Genomic DNA, 20335 nt, shown 5'->3' with positions numbered 1-20335 from the left:
AAACATTGAACCAAATATAATAATATGAAATTTAGTAGGGATAGATTTGAAGTCTTACATTTGAATTCCAAAAATCAACTTCTTGAGAGCAAGATGAGGGAAGCATCACAAAATAAATAGAAAACAGCTCCTCTGAAAAAGATGTGTTAGTAGGGAGGTCTGAAAGAAAATGTGTTAAGTATTGGGGCAACAAGCACAAAAGAAAGGGTCTTTGCCCTCAAAGCTCTTATATTTTAATAGAGGGAAACAATACATTTAAGTGAGTGGCGCCCAAAAGAGGTTGTTTTGATTTGAAAAATCAAAGGAATGATGAGCAGAGCCATAGGAGAATTCATGGACATGTCCTTTCATGCTGTAATGGTGATACTGCCTTGATTATGATTCCAGACCTGGAAGGGCATTGCGGTGCAGGAAGGGTGTATAGCAAAAGAAAAGATGATAGCTAGGATAAAAAGTGAAGAACGATGGGGGTCAGCTAAAAATACGAGTCTATGTGAGGCACTCACTGGATTGCTAATTAATTTATAAAATTATGAAATGGGACAGGCAGGCCCAGTTCTTTGGATACTCAGCAGGAGAGACCATAATGGCAGCAGGAATTGAGGCTGCAATCACACTTCAATAAGGCACAGCTGGTGCAAACAGACATGGAAAGTACAGAGACTAGTGGCAGAAAGCGGTACCAAGGCAGACGGCATGGGGACAGGGACTGATCTGGTGAGGAAGATAAGTAGTGTAGGGAAAAGGATGGGGAAGGGCAGAGGCAGAGAGCATCACTCACATAACCATGGATTAGACGGGAGCACTCAGCCGCATGGACCCAAACAGTGCTGGGGGGCCGGAGTTTGAGGTCTCACTTTTATTTATTTTTTGGGAAACAGACTAAGTCTTCTCTGCGCCACCTTGGGGGTTAGTTCAGTAACACGTCCACATCATCTCAAGCCATCAGCACCATCTGATGATCTGAGGATCTTACTGAGGGTGTCTGGAACCCATCTAAGACTGACCTATCATGAGACCGAAGGGCCCTCACAGCAAGGCCCATATGGCTTCCCTTGATTGAGCACATATTTTCAGGATGTGATTTTCAGTTAATATATGAGATGGCTTGTAAATTATGGTCCTTTCATCTTTGGGACGGTCTGTACATGACTTCTAGGTTCCCTTTTGTAATCTTACTTCCTGCCATTGCCACTTTATACTGGCTACTTATAAACTTACTATACTGACTAGAAGTGGGGAGGGGGTGGGGTTGGTAGTCAGGGGTACCAGAACAAGATATAATTTTGACACATTCATCAGTTGGGATAGAACAGGCCCCCCAGGCCTGTCCTCTGGTCCAGAAGGGCAGGCAGAGTAGTGGGTGAAATGATGACTGTGTTTTAAAGTAAGGCATGGCTGGGGCCACCTAGATGTCATGGGCCATGTAGCTAAGGCAGCTAAGTAAGTATAATCTTAGGCCACATTAAAAGAGGCATCTATCCTAGACTAAGGAAATGGTGGCCTCGTTAAACTCTGGCTGATCATACCCAAAGCCTTACATGCTTGGAAGGGCATGGAAAAGCCGGAGAAAAGACAACAAGGATGGGGAAGGGCCTTGAGCTCATATCATCTAAGATTTAGTCAGAGAAACTAGAGAGCTCTAACTTTAAGATATCATGATATAGGAGGGACATGGTGGCTATTTTCAAGTATATGAAGAGGTGGACCTTTATTGTTCAGTCTTTTTTTTAATCATTCCAAGTCTTTGTGAAACCTTTTGGGGTTTTCTTGGCAAAGATACTGGACTGGTTTGCCATTTCCTTTTCCAGTTCATTTCACAGATTAGTCAAACAGGGTTAAGTGACTTGCCCACAGTTAACATAGCCACTAAGTGTCTGAGGCCTTATTTGAACTCATGGAGACGAGTCTTCCTGACTCCAGGCTCAGCACTCCATCCACTGTACTATCTAGCTGCCCTAGACTTTGCTCTCCCTACCACTAGGGAAGATTAGAGGCAATGGGTAGGAGATAAAGAGGCACATTTAGGCTTGACATAAGGAAAAACTTTGAAATACTTAGGCTTGTCCCCAAATGAAATTATCTACCTTAAGATAATGAGTTCTCCTTCATCTTGAAGTCTCTAAGCAAAGGATGGATGATTACTTGTGTGATATGTTGCATACCAAAGGATTTTTGTTAAGGTGTAGGGTGGACTAGATGTCCTCGGAGGGCTCTTCTGAGTTCATTATTTGGTGGAAAAATTCAAATGAGTTGCCTAAAGGGCTCAGAGCAGGTCATTGGCAGAGCCACAACTAGGATGCAGGTGTCCTGACTCCCAATGTAGGAGGGCATTTTCCACTATAACCCCTGCCCCTTTGAGTATTCTCCAAAGTTCTGTCCAAAGCTCTTTCTCTCTTCCTCTTGGTGACCTCATCAGCTCCTATACATACGACTCAGAGGTTTACACGTCCAGCCCCAGTATCTTCCCCAGTCTTCAGTCCTGCATCACCAATTGCCTAGATGATGTTTCAAACTGGACATCTCGGAGACTTCTCAAACTCAACTTGTCAAAAACTAAGTTCTTTATCTTTCTCTCACCCCACCCCAAAACTCCGTCCTCTACCAAACCCCTATTTTTTGTCAAAGTTACTGCCATCCTTCTGGGTTCTTAATCTTAGCATTATCCCTGATTCCTCACTCTTATTTATTATACACATCTAATTGCCAAATCTTGCCATTTCTCCCTCCCTAATATCTCTGGAGGTCTCCCTGCCTCGAGTTTCTGCCCTCTCCGGTCCATCCTATATCCTATTGCTAAATTAAGTGTCCTGAAGTGCAGATCTGACCACAAGACTCTCCTTCTCAGTCTACTCCAGTGGTTTCCTATTGCCTCCAGGATCAAATATAAACTTCTCTGCTTAGTTTTTAAAGTCTTTTAGAGCCTGGCCTCAGGTTATCTTTCCAGACCCCTCCTTCACTCTATGATCCGGCCAAACTACTCTTCTCTCTATTCCTCATGTATGACAATCTCTCTTCTCAGCGCCTTTGCTCTAGGCTCTCTCCATGCCAAGAATGCACTCCCTTCTCACCTCCACCTCTTAAAATTCCTCTATTACAAGGCAGTTAGATGGATGGCTCAGTAGATCGAGCACCAGCCCTGGAGTTAGGAGGACCTGAGTTCAAATCCAGTCTCAGACCAAACACTTGACACTTACTAGCTGTGTGACCATGGGCAAGTCACTTAACCCCAATTGCCTGGCCAAAAAAAAAAAAAAACCAAAGCTGGAAAAAACCTTACAAGTAACCTAGACCAAGCCCTTCATTTTGGGGCAGCTAGGTGGTGCAGTAGATACAGTGCCCACCTTAGAATCAGAAGGACCCGAGTTCAAATTTGACCTCAGACACTTGGCACTTACTAGCTGTGTGACCCTGGGCAAAAGTCACTTAACCCCGATTGCCTCACAAAAAAAAAAAAAGTTCCTCTATTGCTTCAGAATGCAGCTCAAGTTCCACTTATGTGAAGCCTTTCCTCATTTCTCCAAACTGCTAGTACCCTCCTTCACAAACCACCTTTTATCTCTTTTGTATGTATGTCCTTTATATTGAGTCTATGTATGTGTGTATACACACACACACACACACACACACACACACACACACACACATATACTTACATGTATATACATATGCATAAAATCTCCCCCATTAGAATATAAGCTCCTTGTGAGTAGGGATTGTTCCTTTCTTATCCCTTTATCCCCAGTGCCTGATACAATGCCTACAATACAATAGTAGGGATTGTTTCTTTCTTATCCCTTTATCCCCAGTGCCTGATACAATGCCTACAATACAATAGTAGGAATTTAATAAATTCTTGGAGATTGATAGTGTTCTGAAACAAAGCATATACAGGACACATGAAATGATTCAAGAACATGTGCAGAGCATCAGATATTAGTGACTGAAAATATTGTACATTAAGATACAGCTAAGATCTTTGGCAATGACTAGCACATTCTGTACCATTTTGGTGAAGTAGCAAGGCCTGGTCTAGGGACAGCTGAGGAAAGGAGGGATAATAGGTCGTAGGACAGTTCTGAGAAAAAGTCCAAAGGAGGGGCAGCTAAGGGCACAGTGGATAGAGCACCAGCCTGGGAGTCAGGAGGACCTGAGTTCAAAGCTGGCCTCAGACACATAACACTTAACTAGCTGTGTGACCCTGGGCAAGTCACTTAACCCCATTGCCTAACAAAAGCAAAAAAAAAAAAAGTCCAAAGGAGACAGTAATTTTCACTGACTCCAATTAGTCATCTGGGATTCTGGAATATGCTTCATTCTCCATTATCCTGGAAAGGATTACTTATTTTCATGAATGATTACTTATGGCAAATTTTGAATCTTGGCCACTGCCATTAGGGATTATTTGTTCAGGAAACATAGTGTAAAGAAAAACCTAGGACAAAATTTAGGAGGAGGAGGAGAATGAAAGGAGAGGAGATGAGAGAGAGACACAGATTGATGGAGAGGAGAGCAAAGGAGAGGAGAGGACAAGAGGGAAGAGGAGGGGAAAGGAGAGGACAGATCTTAAAATGTATAGTTCAGGCCAAAGTGAACCTATTTTGGGATTTTCCTCTATTTCTAAATATTCATGAGGCTGCTTCCTTTGGTTAAGTGCAAAGCTGTAATTATATTCCTGAGAGGCTTCTGGCAGAGCTATCAGTGAGAGATTGGCTTCCTGAGACCTAACAGCACAAAATTACTCCTGATGCACTAACCAGGCTGCTCAAAGGCACGAGACAACCCCATAGCTCAGGCAGGGCCCTCCATCTCAAAGGCTAGATGGCTCCATGTAGGGTACAACAACTTTTCTGGGTGGCTCAAACCTTGTGAACTAGTGACTCATTGCCCCATCTCCTTAGCCATTGCTTCCCATCAGCTTGAGCCTTCAGTCTTCTCCTCCCCAGCCAGACTGACTTTCCGGCCAGCGTGTACTGCTGTTACATCTCTAGCCAAAGCCAAGGCAAAGCCATTTTAATTGGAAGAGGCCTTGTTCTAATTGGTGGAGCCCTCGGTTAATCTTAGGGGTTACTGAGCACATAGCTTCCAGGCTAGATTCTGCTGGGTGATTCACCAGTGCCAAAGGTACTACATATACCTGTTGTTATTAATGACTAGTTTGGAGCTTTCCTTGGGTAGAGTGAACAAACTCCACCAAAATCCAATTCCAAGTTGCATCAAGAGTGCTTCAAACGGGGGCAGCTGGGTGGCGCAGTGGACAGAGCACCGGCCCTGGATTCAGGAGGACCTGAGCTCAAATCTGACCTCAGACACATAACACTTACTAGCTTTGCGACCCTGGGCAAGTCACTTAACCCCATTGCCTAGCCAAAAAAAAAAAAGAGTGCCTCACATCAAAACACTTCTTTTTTCCCCAAAAAAGAGTAGAGAACTACTTAGGCTATATCTAATTTCCTGAATCTTTCCGTTCAGTCCTTTTGGGTTAAGGCACTGAAGTCTCCAATTAAAATTATAGTTGAATATCTGGAGGAAGTAACAACTTAGGGCCTCAGGGTGAAGGGTGGAGGCTGTGAAAAATGGGGAATAGGTAAAGCAATGGTCAAAATAATTATTTTAGTGAAACTTTCATATAAATGTATTCACCCTTCTTAATGAAAACAAAAATCAAATCAAAGGCAAGAAAAATAAGATTAAGAGCAAATATGATGCAACTAATTGTGAATTCAGTCCTATGATTGCTAATGTAGCATGCAACAAATGAGGTCAAATCTGAGTTGGTACGTGTAGGCTCATGGCACAGATGAGTTGGTAGAGATAGCGAGGTGGCTCAGTGGATAAAGCACTGGGCCTGAAGTCAGGAAGGCCTGAGTCCAAACTCACTTACCCTCTTTTTGCTTTAATCCAGTGAAGAAAGAAATGGCAAACCATTTCAATATCTTTGCCAAGAAAACCCCATGGACGATATTGGTGTATATGCTCACAGTGTCACAAGAAATCAGACATGTCTTGAAGAACAACAAATGTTTGTTGCATGTGAATGTGAAGTGTGTAAACTTGGAATTACCTTTAGGATCAAATAGAAACTCCTTCGACATTTAAAGGTGTTTATAACCTAGCCCCTCCATTTACAGGCTTCTTTCACATTACTCCCCTTCACGCACTTTACGGTCTAGCCATATTGACCTAACTTGTAACTTACACAAGATATTCCATCTCTGTTCTCCATGCCTTTGCCTCATGCCTAGAATGTTCTCCCTCTGTGCCTCTGCTTCTTGCAATAGAATCCCAGGCTCAAGTGCCACCTTCTGCAAGAGGCTTTTACTAGTCCCCTCAGATGCTAGTGCTTTGTCCTCTAAGGTTACCTCTCCATGCATTGGGTATATACCTTTTTATGTACATGTTGTCTCCCCTCCCCCCGATTAGAATGAAAACTCCTTGAAGACAGAGGATATTTTTACTTTTCTCTTTACATTCACAGCATTTAGCCCAGTGCCCGACACTGTTGTTCAGTCATGTCCAATCCTTTGATACCTAATATGGGGTTTTCTTGGCAAAGGTACTAGTTTGCCATTTTCTTCTCCAGTGGATTGAGGCAAACAGACGTTAAATGATTTGTCCAGGGTCATACAGCTAGTGAGTGTCTGAGGCCAGATTTGAACTGAGGTCTTCCTGATCTGCAGGTCTAGAACTCTATTCCCTAAGTCACCTAGCTGCTTCTAAGCCACCTGGCTGCCTAGCACATAATAAGTGCTTAATTAATATTTACTTATTGATAAGTACAATACAATAAGCTAGTTTTTTTTTAATGCTTTGGGTTTTTTATCACCCTTGAGCATCTCCATAGACCCTGCCTCTAGAAACACACCAGAGTGGGCTGGAGTCAACTCAAACCAGACTGCAAGAGCTTTTTGTTAAATTTTCAGAATAACATTTACACCTTGGAAATTAGTGAATGCTATTTGCTAATAGCTTGGTTTATTTTTTTTTAATTGTCTAAACTTAAGAAAGTAATGGGGAAAATGTTAATAATGCAGATTAAACTTCAGCATGTCACACATACATTTTTCCCCTTAGATTGTCAAATATTTATTAGCACACCACTACTTACAGTCTTCAGATTAGACTTTTTATTGTTACCCACTCTACTGTTATTATTTAGTTTTTTGCCTGAGTAAGTATGTGAGGGTTGGGCTGCCTGCTTTCATTCATGAAGCCATCTTAACTGAAAGTCCAAAAAGAATTAAACACTTACTATGTGTTGGGAAATATGCTCTGCATTGGGAATACAAATTTGAAAATGACAGACCTCAAGAAGCTTGATATCTAAGGAACAGCTAGGTGGCACAGTGGATAGAGCTCTGGCCTTGGAGTCAGGAGGACCCAAGTTCAAATCCAGTTTAGACACTTGACACTTACTAGCTTTGTGACCTTGGGCAAGTCACTTAACTCTGATTGCTGAAGAAGAAGAAGAAGAAGAAGAAGAAGAAGAAGCAGTAGCTTGGTATGCATCAGATGACATTGTGTTGATTATATCAAATCCTAGATATTCCAATGTCTTCAAAATGGTGTTCATAAGTACTCTAGAGAATGATATCTATCTATGCTTAACTATCCATAAAGGAAAAAATGAATATATGAAGAATACCTATTCTCTTGATTATGATACACAGTTGGATGGACAGCCCATAGAGCTGATCCAGAGTCACATATATCTTAAATAGTCAATGTAGATAGATAATGAACTAGTCTCAGAATGAAATGGGAGGAACTGAGTGCACTGAATTGGATTTAGGAAGTTTTGCAATATTGATATTATATGACTAATAGAATATCACTCACTGAAGAATTAAAGTTCAAGGTCACTCAGAGGTCAACAGAGAAATATATGTTAGCTATGATATGTCTAGAGCACATTATCAATTAAGGTTTGTGCAAGAAAAGCAGCATAAAATATATCATCAGAAATGTTATGACCAGGTGAAAGCAGTGACTTGCTTGAGCTCTCCCCCAAACCCCTCCAAATACTCATAAAAAATGGCTCTAAACAAATTCTGAAGCAGCAGAACCCACAAAAAGACAGAGGGAAACAAATTTCCAGCCCAAGACAACCTGGATGATTAATCAGAAAGGTGTATCACGCCAGGCTGGGAGCACAGCGCAGCTCGGCGGGGGCGCGCTGGCCGCAGTGAACCTGGAGCAGGCCTCAGAGGACTGAATTGCGGGCAGCTGTGGAGATTTCCAGACTCCTCAATCCACGAATGCCAAAGACAACTTAGAAGGTCAGTGGGAAAAGTCTGTTTCTGTCGGTGGTCAGAGAGGAAGGCAGGCTTTCAGCTCCATTCGCTCTGGGGGGGGCCAGCTGCTTCCCTAGCTTCGGCCCACAGACTGGGGGGGAATCCAGTGGTTGATCAGAGGGCGATTGCAGGGATCTTTTTGCCAGTGCTGAGGCAGAAATCTCTTGCTTTGCCCGTGTTTGGATCTGGGTCACAGTTCTGGGCAACAGTGCTGGGATGAGGAGGAGTGCTTGTAGTGGCTATGGAGAGAAACCCCTCCTCACAGTTACAGGACAGAAAGGAGTACTTGTGGTCACAGGCCAGGAAAGGAGTAAACACCTCCCCTTATCATACCACCTTGGAAGAACTGAAAATTTACAGGTCCCTACAAGTATCTCTGAAAACAGCTATACAAACCCCTGAAGCTTGGGACAGTACACTCTCCACATTGGAAGCAGACTCTTACCTTAACAAAGAGTTTAAAACTCAAGTAATTGGCTGGGATCATGAGCAAGCAGCACAAAAAGAGTCAGACTCTATTATCTTACTTTGGTGAAAAGAAGATCAAAATATACAACCAGAAGAAGACAACAAAGTCAAAGCTCCTACATCCAAAGCCTCCAAGAAAAATATGAATCAGTCCCAGGCCTTGGAAGAGCTCAAAAGGGATTTTGAGAAGCAAGTAAGGGAAGTAGAGGAAAAACTGGGAAGAGAAATGAGAGTGATGCAAGAAAATCATGAAAAACAAGTCAACAGCTTGCTAAAGGAGACCCAAAAAATACTGAAGAAAATAACACCTTAAAAAACAGCCTAACCCAAATGGCAAAAGAGGTCCAAAAAGCCAATGAGGAGAAAAATGCCCTAAAAAGAAAAATTGGCCAAATGGAAAAGGAAGTCCAAAAGATTACTGAAGAAAATACTTCCTTAAAAATTAGAATAGAGCAATTGGAAGATAGTGACTTTATGAGAAATCAAGACACTGTAAAACAAATCCAAAAGAATGAAAAATTAGAAAACAATGTGAAATATCTCATTGGAAAAACAACTGACCTGGAAAATAGATCCAGGAGAGAGAATTTAAAAATTATTGGACTATCTGAAAGCCATGATCAAAAAAAGAGCCTAGACATCATCTTTCAAGAAATTATCAAGGAAAACTGCCCTGATATATTAGAACCAGAGGGCAAAATAGAAATTGAAAGAATCCACAGATCTCCTCCTGAAAGAGATCCCCAAAGGAAAACTCCTAGGAATATTGTAGCCAAATTCCAGAGTTCCCAGGTCAAGGAGAAAATATTACAAGCTGCCAGAAGGAAACAATTCAAGTACTGTGGAAACACAATCAGGATAACACAAGATTTAGCAGCTTCTACATTAAAGGACCGCAGGGCATGGAATATAATATTCCGGAGGGCAAAGGAGATAGGATTACAACCAAGAATCACCTACCCAGCAAAACTGAGTATAATCCTTCAGGGGAAAAAATGGTCATTCAGTGAAATAGAGGACTTTCAAGCATTCCTGATGAAAAGACCAGAGCTAAACAGAAAATTTGACTTTCAAATACAGGACTCCAGTGGAACATGAAGAGGTAAACAGGAAAGAGAAATCATAAGAGACTTATTAAGATTGAACTGTTTACATTCCTGCATGGAAAGATGATATTTGTAACTCATGAGAACTTTGTCAGTATTAGGGTAGTTGAAGGAAAAAAATTGTATGTATGTATATATAGATAGATAGAGGGCACAGGGTGAGTTGAAGATTAAGGGGTCATATCTGGAGAATAAAATTAAGGGATGAGAGAGGATGATACTCGGAGAAGAAAGGGAGAGGTAGAATGGGGTAAATTATCTCACAAAAAAAAAACAGAAAAGTCTCTCACAGTGGAGGGGAAACAGGGGAAGGTGAGAGGGAATGAGGGAATCTTATTCTCATAGGATTTGGCTTAAGGAGAGAATAACATACACATTCAATTGGGTATGGAAATCTGTCTTACCCTACAGGAAAATAGGGGAGAAGGGGACAAGAGAGCAGGGGGATGATAGAGAGGAGGGCAGATTGGGAAAGGGGTAATCAGAAGCAAATACTTCTGAGGAGGGACAGGGTCAAAAGAAAGAATAGAATAAATGGGAGGGCAGGATAGGATTAAGGGAAATAGAGTTAGTTTTTCACAACATGTCTACTAAGGAAGTGTTTTGCATAACTGCACATGTACAACCTATATTGAGTTGCTTGCCTTTTCAATGAGGGTGGGTGGGGAGGGAGGAAGGGAGAAAATTTGGAACTCAAAGTTTTAAAAACACATGTTTTAAAAAAAATGTTTTCACATGCAACTGGGAAATAAGAAATACAGGAAATGGGGTACAGAAGTCTATCCTGCCCTACAGGAAAACAGAAGGGGAAGGGGATAAGAGAAGAGGGGGAGAGATAGAAGAGAAGGCAGACCAGGGGAAGGGGTATTCAGAATGCATGCCATCTTGGGGTGGGGGGAGGGGTGAGAATTTGGAACTCAAAAACTTGTGGAAGTGAATGTTGAAAACTAAAAATAAATAAATTTATATTAAAAAAAAAAGAAATGTATAACCAGACAAGCAGACGAGCTGATCAGGTAGTGAGAATAAGGGATAGCCAATGGGTGGCCTATGTGTGCCAATGATATCCATTCAATGTCAAGAGCTATATAAAAATGACACCCATACAATATTCAGTGCTATGCAGAAAAGCATCCTACACATTGCTCGGGGGGAGATTAGGTTAGCAAAAATAAAGATGCTATTTTTTTCCATCCAAGTTCATAGACCCCTTGAAAGGTGCCCATGAATTCCAAATTGAGAGCCCTGCTATGAACAGTGAGGTTTACTAAGTGCTACTATTTGTGGAAGACATCCAAACTGCATCCAGTACCAGAATATTATAAGAGCTCCTCAAAAAAAGTCACAAACTTTCAAAAAAGATCAACCCAATACTACATACAGGAAAAACTACATGATCTATTGTATACAGTAGGCACAGTATGTTTGTTAAATGAGTTACTAATAGATGAATTTCTGCTCACTAGATTCATCAGCTGCTAAGTTTGTTTCTTATATCTGGTTCTTTGCATGAAACCCAATAAGCACAAAGTAACATGATATAGGTGCTTACTGAATATAAAATATTCAACACAGCATTGTCTAGATTACTTCACACGTGTGTTATATCCTTCTTCTGTTTATTAGGAATGTAATAGAGATAGGGATTGGTAAATGAGATAGCTTCTCTGCAATTTCTGGTTGGACCTTTGCCTCTTCCCTATCATCTCACTCTTTGAAATATTTTCTCTCCATTTTGTCTTTCTACTTATGAAAAGAAGTTGGAATACATTTTCCAAAGCAGATGTTAAAAGACTCATGATACACTCAGGTTTTGAAACTGAGTATCTGAAAGTAAAGGGGGTGTTCATTAAAAAATTATGGTATTGGAATATAGTACAGTATTACTGTGCAGTAAGAAATGACAAATGTGGGGAAACATGGGATTTGTATGAACAAATATTTGTATGAGCAGAATGAGCAAAACCAAAAGAACAACGTACACAGTAACTGAAACAGTAGAAACGAAAATGTCTCTAAAAGGAAGTAGGACTCTGAGTATTAGAACAGACAGTGAAAGTTCTAGATAACAGTTAATGAAAACTATCTGCTCCTTCATGGGGAGATGGGCAACTAAACTAGTAAGACAAAACACTGTAACACATTGTCAGGTCCTGCCCCATCTCCTGTGTTTTTGCTTAATTGTTTATTTGTTTGTTTTTTGTCACAAGGGAAGGTACAGTTTGCAGTGAAGGGTAGAGGGGTTAAAATGACTGTGATGCAAATGGAAAAAAAAGCATCAATAAAACAGAATTTGGTATTGGCCTATTGTTGTAGTTTTATTCATTTTTACATAAGTTTTTATTGGTCTTTTTTTTTTTTAACATCACCATTATTTCCTTCAGTATTCTTCCCTCTTCCTCCTCCCAAAGAGCAATCTCATGTGATTAAGTATTTTTTGAAAGTTCAAAAGAAAAGATGGAAAAATTCAGCATAATTGATTGATTCATAGAAAAAGTCTGAAAACAGGTGGATTGTATGATAATTGCGGACCTCCCATCTCTTCAAAGGGGTAAGGTAGGAATATCCTCCCACGTCTTTTGAGCTATGCTTGGTCTTTATAATTTTGTGATACCAACTTTTCATTTTTTTGTGTGCACATATGTATGTGTTTTTCAACCTATGTGATAGTAGTCATTGTATATATGGTTATCTTGACTCTCCTTACTTATTGCATCACTTCATGTAGACCCTCCCAAGCTTCTCTGTATTCATCACACGTCATTTTTTACAACACAGTAATATTCCATTAAATTTACATACCACAATCTGTTTAACCATTTCCCAAGGGATGACGTCCAGTTTGTTCCAATTCTTTGCTAGGATTCTGCATGAAATCTCTACACGGAGAGATGGGCTTCCAGAGCAGGTGTTGTGAGTTAAACCTCGTCACACATATTTCTTTCGTAAATGTGTGCCTCACTACAACTATGGTCTAAGTTTAAATTTACTCTTCCCATGAAGACTGTATTTACAGGAAGGAGTGAACTAGGGATAGGAGAATATTTTGTATTAATTGTGTTTACCATGTTATCTGAGAGGACTGGTCACTGCCCTTTGGGGAGCCAAACTGCCATTGGTGAATGCTCTTCTTCCTTTTCTTCCTCCTCTTCTTTTTTTCTAATTCTTCTAATTCTTCCTTTTCCTCTTCTTCCCTTTCCCCTTGTCCTTCTTCCCTTCCCCTTCCTCCTCCTCTTTTATTTATCTATTTATATTGCTTTCCTCCCCCCCTCCAAAAAAAAAAAAAGCTGGGATAATTTACTTTTTGTCCTGTGTGGTTTTCATTTTTTATTTCTTGAAACACAGCTCTGAAAAGACAGGCTTTTAAAGGCACAGTGTGTTTTAAATGGAGCTGCTTGACTCCATCTTAAAACCCAAATCACTATGGCTTTCACTGAATGGCTAATAATAGCCCTACCTAAGCCTCTGTGTTTAGGTTATGGGGGTTTAGAATGAGTGTAAATAGCAAGTTCTAGCCAGAAAATCTGAGGGTCTACCCTTCCAGACAGATATCTTTGTGATGGTAAATTGAGTAATTCTTTTGTCTCAACTTTTAGTCAGCCCTTGGTCATTGCATGGGTGTGGCCTCAGACAAGGTGAAACTTGGGAAAGACCTTAATGTAGAAAGGCCAAGGTCACCCACTGCATCCTGGGCCACCATCTTGACCTGTGTCTTACCAATGGACTTCAACGACTCTGGAGGAGAGAATGAGGCTGATAACTCTGAGCAGCTCTGCCCCATTAATATCCCATTCATGAAAAAGTCAAGACATCGCTCTCGTGATGTCACTGGTCTTCTTTAAGAACAGAGGACAAACAACAACTTTGTTCTTAGTGATAATAATAAAGATGAAACAAATTCATTTTATAACAAAGATTTTCTCCTCAAACTTGCATATCTGGTGGATTAAAAAATGACTTCTTTTAATAAATCATTGCAAGGCCTTCAAACGCACACTGTGATTCCAAAAAGAAAAAAATCGAGTGGCTGCATTTATTATAAAAGTAGAGCTATAATAACAAAGTTACAAAAACTTTTATGTTTCCCAATTTATAAAATGCCTGCCCTATAAATGAAATAAAAAATTAAAGGTCTGCTTCCTAATCACTTGACAGGTTTAAAGAAGCAATCCCTATTTTATTTTAACAGCCAAGATATTCTTGAATATGGAACCCACTTAGTCATGGAAAAATATGGTAGTTGGTTTTGCTCTATCTGAACAAGAATGGTTAATATATTTATTTTGTGATAGAACACTGAAACGCTGGAACTTGAAAACTGTCTTATGTTTTGACAGTGGGTTAATAAAGGGTTCAATGATTTATCATACATATGTGATATATATCTGATTGCATCACAGAAAGTGATACAATTTTTATTGTTATTCATAACATTTTATTTATGTGAAAAGGAGTTTTCTGCTATCACTGTTATCAAGGCAAAATATCAATCTCCACGGGTAGATGGAAACAGAATTATAAGCAACAAGATCATGAATGACACCACCTTTTGAGAAACTTTTCACCAAATAAGGCTACCAATCATGTTAATAATACTGTTGCTATGCTTTTTGTTTTTGCTATAAATATAAAAATTATAAATTTTTCAAATAAGAGGCAACTAAGTGGTGAAGTGGGTAGAGTGCTAGAACTGGAGTTAAGAAGATTTCTGAGTTCAAATTCCTCCTGAGACAATACTAGCTATGTGAGCCTAGGCAAGTATCTTAACCTTTATCTGCTTTGGTTTCCCCATCTGAAAAATAGGGATAATAATAGCACCTACCTCCCCTGGTTGTTGTGAAGATCCATGAGATAATATATGTAAAGTGCTTTGCAAACTTAAAAGTGCTACATAAATGCTAACTACCAAATACACGTATGTAACATTTATTGTTATTTATTATATTTTAAGATTTGATTTTGTGGTTATAAAAATAACAATTTCTTAATTTCATTTCAATAAAGACCGAAATTATTTGCATAGATTGTTTTGTGGGAGTCTCCATTTTTTAAGGAGGTTGTTACATATTAAAAGTCTGAGAGAAAAAAAAGAAAGAAAAAAAGGGGCAGCTGGGGGCAAAGTGGATAGAGCACTGGCCTTGGAGTCAGGAGGACGTGAGTTCAAATCCAGCCTCAGACACTTGATACTTACTCGCTGTGTGACCCTGGGCAAGTCACTTAACCCCAATTGCCTTGCAAAAAGAAAAAAAAAGTCTGAGAGACATAATTTCTGGGTAATCAATAATCAATTTATTATCAATGGCTAGCAAATAATTAACAAAATAAGGTCAGTGGCACTCATGGAAGCCAAAGATGAACCTTGGGGGGCTGATGGGAGGTTAAATACCCTTGGAAGAGTGGGTGTTCCCAACAGTTATAAATCAACTCTGACTGGTTAACAATTAACAAGACAATAAATATTATAATGAGAGGCGGGTCTATTCTAATGAGGGGCTAGGGGACTGTAACTTTCATTATGTCACTTTTGGACAAAGAGATCTTTACCCATTTACTGCATCTGGGCAACCTAGACAAAAGGATCTCTTCTCCACTCAGTCTTATCAGAGTAGAACAATGGCGGGGTTAAGTAAGAATTCCACCTAGACAAGATGGTCTTTACCCTTTAATCAGAACTAGGCTTTCCCCGTTGGGTGGGCTCCCACCCAAGATTGAACCCAATCTCATCATCAGCCATGTCCTTCAGAGGCTGCCTTGACCCAATAACCAAATGAGGAAATAGAAAGGGAAGAAAAGCAAACTGGATACCCCCATACTAGTAACCGCTTATTAGTAATTATTTCTCTCAAGGCTATATATACATAAAGACTGAAAATCACAATCATAAGCCATTATCAGCCCTTTATATTTTACTAGCTCTCTGTTTATCAGATTAGCTCTTGCAGAGCTTGCCAGCCTCTGAAGGATTAGGATTCAGGCCTGATAAATTAGTGGAGTGGGAAGGTGGGGAGAAACATGAAGAAATTCTTCAGAATTTTTGGAGGAGCGCACATAAAGGGAAAGCAGGGCCAGAAAGGCATACGAAGGGACATTAAAGCCATCAAATATCCACCCTGTGCATAAAGGTTGAGAGATTCTTTGTATTCGATTCGGTACCGGTTTGTTTATTTTTATTGGCCGCTAATAGTTTCCTGTTTCTACAAACATTCATTCCACATATACTAGATGGTCTGCAGAGAAATGTACGACATGGTCCCTACCCTCCAAAAGCCTGAGCCTCAGTCTGGCGTTCACTCAAGCTAAGTGAGGTCGTCCTATTGAGCTACAAAGAAGTATTACTCTCAAATTTTTTCACGATTCAACACAGCAAAGAGGCATCCCCAAGGCCATTTCCCTTAAGATGGCCCTTTGAATATGTGGAAGAGCCTCAGGTGCTAAATGAACAGATATTCTTCCTTCTGGCTGGGAGGCCCGAGAAATACTCTGGCATGGCACCAACCCGCTGTCCTACATGAGGCTGATAGGCTCCCACAGTCAACGCCTGTGTAGGTTTTGTTGTTGTCCTGTTGCTGCTTTAAATAAAGTGGTTGATTATTCACAACATTCCCATCTCCTCTCTCCACACCATTGCCTGAAATGTTCTCCCCCCTCATCCCTTTCTCTTGGAATCCCCAGTTCCCTTCAAGACTGCTCAAGTGCTACTTCTTAGGTGAGGTGTTTCATGATTCCCCTAGCTGTTGGTGTTTTGTGGCAAAAGGGGAAAATCTGAATGCTGTGGATAAGTTCGCTTACCTTGGCAGTATACTTTCCAGGGATGTCCACATAGACGATGAGGTTGACACGTGCTCCGTCAGAGCTACCTCAGTGTTAGGAGGCTCCGAAGCAAATCCTGGGAGAAAAGAGGTATTAGACTACCTACCAAACTGAAGGTCTACAAAGCTGTTGTGCTGAATTTATTGTTGTGAGTCTGTGAAACCTGGACAGTTTGCCAGCACCATGCCAGGAAACTGAACGGCTTCCATTTGAATTGTCTTAGGAAGATTCTGAAGATCACCTGGCAGGATAAGGTACCAGACACTGAGGTTCTTTCTCGAGCCAAGCTGCTAAACGCTCTAACGCTACTGCAGAGAGCACACCTCTGATGGGCATTGTTCAAATGCCAGGTATTTTATGAAGAGCTCACACAAGGCAAGCATTCACATGGAGGTCAGAAGAAGCAATAGACGAATGGCCTCTCTGGAGGACTTTGGAATCAATTGTGAGGCACAGGAGACAGTGGCACAGGACTGCCCAGCACGGTGTGCCTACGTCAAAGAAGGTGCTCTGCTCTATGAACAGAGCAGAATTGCAGTAGCTCAAAGGAAACACGAGATGCAAAAATTTAGAGACATCTCCACTCCAAATGTTCACATGGACTATTTGTACCTGACCTGTGACAGAGCCTTCCAAGCCTGTATTGGTCTGATCAGCCACAGTGGGACACACTTATACCTTGATCCCAATATAATGATGTAATTTTGGTCCTCTTCAAGCATGAAGGACAACTACCAGTTGTTAGCGTCCTCTCATCTGCAAATTATTTCTTATTTACTCTTTGTAAACAAATTTAATTTAATTAATTTTTTAATTTATTATTATGTAAACTCTTTATGTAAGGTACTATTTCTTTTCATCTCTGTAGCCTCTGTGCCTCCTTAGCGTATTTACCTGGGAGAAGTATGTAAAGACTTCCCCCAGTGGGATGGGCAGAGGAGAACAATTTTTTCCAACAGCCATGAAGTGCCAAGTCCTATAATAAATCAAAACCATGAGTTGAGGAAAAAAGCGTCTTTAATTGAGACAACAGGGTAGCAAAACTGCCAACCTGGGGGATGTCCCATAAGTGCAGAGCACAATGGATTTCCTAACTCCAAGCCTCATGCAAAAGCTTCTTATACCTTTAGGAGGAGAAGGGAAGAAGGCTGAATGAGGTAGCAAGGCCTGGTCATGAGACCCCAGCGGCCTTTGGCAATCTGGACAAGGATATTCACTTCATTCTGGCTGTTTGCCCTTCGTGCCACAAATCCAGACAGACGAGGGCGAGGACATTAGAAGCTGAGATGCAGCTTAAACTAGGTTCCTTTACAAGGTGAAATCCCTGGGTAGGGGCACTTAGGGTATGGTTTAGCTCAACTTAATCAAGAGCAGATACCTTAAGAATAGGAATGTAAGGACACAACTGAAATTAAAGGATCATTAAAGGAACGGCAAGTAACATTTGGTATAAACAGTGGTCTGTCAGAAGGCAACTAGAGCAGGTACCTAGAGCCTGGTCAGACACTGAAGACACCAAGGCCATCCACTATATCCTGGGCCACTGACAGTCATCTCGACTTTTGTCATGCCACAGGACTTCAATGCCCCTGGAAGAGAAAGTGAAGCTGATGACTTTTTGCAACTCTGCCTCACTTAAATCCAGTTCTCTTGAGAGTCAAGACGTCACCCATGATGTATTTGGTCCTCTTTGAAAATGAAGGACTAGGGGCAGCTAGGTGATGCAGTGGATAGAGCACCAGCCCTGAAGTCAGGAAGGAGGACCTGAGTTCAAATCTGGCCTCAGACCAAATACTTGACACTTACTAGCTGTGTGACTCTGGTCAAGTCACTTAACCCCATTGCCTAAAAAGAAAAGAAAATGAAGGACTAAACAACAACCTGGCATGTAATGCTCAATAAATGCTTATAGAATGAATGACTGCTAGTACCTGGTTCAACTAGTGTGTCTTCTTGGCGTTGTATATAAGTGACCCAGATCAAAATATCTCATAACTACCACTTAGCACAACTCTCCAACATCTCTCTGTGTAGGCTAGTGCAGCACAAGCAAGTCCAAGAACTGGACAAGGAGACCAGTTTTGAAGTCCTCTGTTATCCTGTAAAACAAGGGTAGATTTAGAACGACTGGCTGGCTGTAAATGCCAAGTCAAATGCATGGCATCTTGGGATGCTCTTGCCACCTCCAGCAATGACTCATGTACGGCTTTCAAGGAACTGTGTCAAAGACACGTTCAAAGTAACTAACAGGCACAACACGTCCGTCCGCGCAGCAGCGAGTGAAAGAGTCACAGAACCAACAAGCCGTTGAAATGACTCCTCCAAAACAGCGATTCTGATGACCCAATCCATATTTTCAATCTTCCAGTCTACAACGTTCACGAATATTTGGCAGAATCCTCAACCGGGTCCTGGGTAGAACACAAATAGACAGTGTTACTGGAAAAATCCCTAAAAAAGGTTTATTTTTTAAAAGCCCAATAAACTGAGGTATACTTGCAAATATGGGTACGAACCCTTGTCTCTTAACGAGAGCATACTGCCCGGGCGGTGTGTGGCCGCAGAAAACAAATTCGCCAAACAGAAGTCACAGACGGCGAGTTAGCCTGTCACTTCCAAAGTGACTCCCTTTCCCCCAAGAACGGCAATAACTCATTAAGAGGCAGTTTCCATTTCCTTTCACTTCCCGTTCACGAACCGCTGGGAGCCCTGCAGAAAATCCCCAAGAGACTGGAACCAGCGGACTAGTGGGAAGAGAAGCTGGGCCGCAGGGTCTTTGTCTGCGGAGTAAGGAACTGCCGGGACAAAGCCTGAAATCCTCCGCTTGAAACCCCACCTCTGAGCGCTCTTTGGGCTGTCCTAGAAACTTACAGTGTTTCCCTTTTGGTTTCGGATGTGTTTCCCTACACTAAGCGGTAACTGACACATCGCGCGTCGAGGGGAGAGGTGGAGAAGTGAGCTGCCTGCGCTCGTAGGCAGCCGGCAACACCCGGTGGCAGCAGTGAAACAGCAGACCCAGGTCGAAACTTGGGGAACGGAAGGAGGGAGAAGTGTCTTAGCATTTAGGAAGTGGAGAAGGCAGCACGCAGCTCTGGACATTCCCTCCAAACCAGGAGGGAAGCGTGCCGACAAGCAGCCGGGAGACTTCAGCTCTAAGGCCTGTCTCTGCCCCTGCCTGGCTCTGTGACTCTTGGCAAGTTGCTTAACTTCTCCGAGTCCCATATATGAAACGAGAACTCGGGATGCCATCCAAAGACGCCTTCCACCTGTCACTTTCTATGAGAACATCCGCAGCCTCCCAGTACAGCTAGCAAGGGGAGAAAGGAAGAAGGAAAAAAAAAAAAAAAAGGATGTAAACTCCTCTCACAGAGAAGTGGGTGTGAAAGGCCCCACCCCGGGCACAAGGGAGGGTTAGACCGGACACACCTCTTCCTCCCTCCCCCACAGCCACAGATACTGTGTACACACCCACAGCCCCGCCCTCCCTTCGCCCCCATTGGCCCCCAGCTAGCTGGCGTGACTCACGCCCCGCCCCCCCCTCCCGGAAGACGCGGAGGTGATGGGAGGGGGGAGGAAAGCCCTCGGGGAACCTGTATTCGTGAAGCATCTTGGGCTCCGTAGTCCGAACACGCCGCAGCAGTCCTGGAGCGGCGCCTC

At 41.8% G+C, this 20335-nt stretch overlaps 1 long non-coding RNA gene across 2 annotated transcripts in view; it reads right to left on the bottom strand.

Moving 5' to 3' along the window:
* Positions 1 to 20102, bottom strand: part of LOC144455988 (uncharacterized) — a 35571-nt gene extending 15469 nt beyond the window's left edge. Inside the window, exons 1-4 of one of the 2 annotated variants that reach the window (XR_013484890.1) lie at positions 19195 to 20095; positions 18610 to 19089; positions 16658 to 16754; positions 14783 to 15099 (exon numbers count right to left, since the gene is read on the bottom strand). This is a non-coding gene — a long non-coding RNA (uncharacterized LOC144455988). Of the gene's footprint in view, positions 1 to 14782; positions 15100 to 16657; positions 16755 to 18609; positions 19090 to 19194 lie in introns of those variants that run through there. The other variant, XR_013484889.1, reaches the window with a different exon arrangement.
* Between the last annotated feature and the right edge of the window lie 233 nt (positions 20103 to 20335).

Source organism: Phascolarctos cinereus, unplaced genomic scaffold (genome assembly GCF_003287225.1).
Source record: "Phascolarctos cinereus isolate Bilbo 61053 unplaced genomic scaffold, phaCin_HiC Scaffold_2;HRSCAF=192, whole genome shotgun sequence".
In the NCBI taxonomy this organism is placed as follows: Eukaryota; Metazoa; Chordata; class Mammalia; order Diprotodontia; family Phascolarctidae; genus Phascolarctos; species Phascolarctos cinereus.
Note: the sequence above shows the minus strand (reverse complement) of the source record. Positions and strands in the feature narration are given on the sequence as shown.